Raw genomic sequence first — 1,009 nt, 5'->3', positions numbered from 1 at the left:
AGCCTGAGGCCTGCCTGGAATCTCAGGAGCAAGCAGGACCAGAGCTAGCTGTTTGGAAAGAAACACTCCCAGTATCGTGGCTGGAGCTTTGGTCCTGAGCCCCATGGTTCCCAGGATGCTGAGAAGTCCTTGTCCAGATGGGGCTGGGAATCACAGTGAGTGGTGCTGCCCACCAAGGTTCAGGACAGGAATTCAAAAACATGCCTAGGCCAGAGTGGGAGAGCACCATCTCCCCATCCATAGTCCTGCACAGCGCTGGTGTCCCTTCACAGCCTTCCTGGGACAACTGTCCTACTGCTGCCCTGGGAAGGCGTGCAGATGTGGGACAGCCTGTCCCTGCGCAGCCTCTGCTCTCTGTCATTCAGAGCACCTTGCTAAGCCAGGGCCTGTGCTGGGGTCTGCGGCTGATGGCGGCAGGACTCGCTCCCTGGCCTCTGCAGCTGACTGTGGCCCAGCAGCTGGAGCGTGGGCAGAGCTGACACGAGAACAGTGGCCACCTGTGGTTGGCCTCATGCTGTCTTTATCTCTGAGGGTCCTGAGTGCACACTGCTCTGACACCAGCTGATCACGAGGGATCTACGCGATGCCTAGGCGAGTCCACAGGAAGGGACTTGGAGCCTCAACAAGTTCTGCTCAGTGGACTCTGCCTGGGGAGGCCAGGAGAGGGAATTTCGTGCTTCAGTTCCGAGAAATCCCAGTGTGTTGGCCTATGACAGATCTGCTGATCTTAGGGCAGGCTCTGCCATATCTCTGCAGGTTTTTTGTTTTTTGTTTTTGTTTTTATTAGGAAAGGCCATTTTAATTCTTGTAAGTTCATCTTAACATTAAATAGGATAAGATGCTTAATAGCTGTAAAGTCAACACTTTATTCCAGTTTAGTTCTTGTCAATGAACTTGCTGTGCACTTGTTTGTATTTTAATAGAAGCCATGAATCATCAGGTATTTAAATAGATGTCGCTAGCTACATTGGAAATTGAAAATTCATAGATGTTTTATCATTAGGTCAGA

Source organism: Octodon degus, unplaced genomic scaffold, assembly GCF_000260255.1.
Source record: "Octodon degus isolate 3935 unplaced genomic scaffold, OctDeg1.0 scaffold00205, whole genome shotgun sequence".
NCBI classification, from domain to species: Eukaryota; Metazoa; Chordata; class Mammalia; order Rodentia; family Octodontidae; genus Octodon; species Octodon degus.
This window is presented reverse-complemented; position numbering follows the sequence as displayed.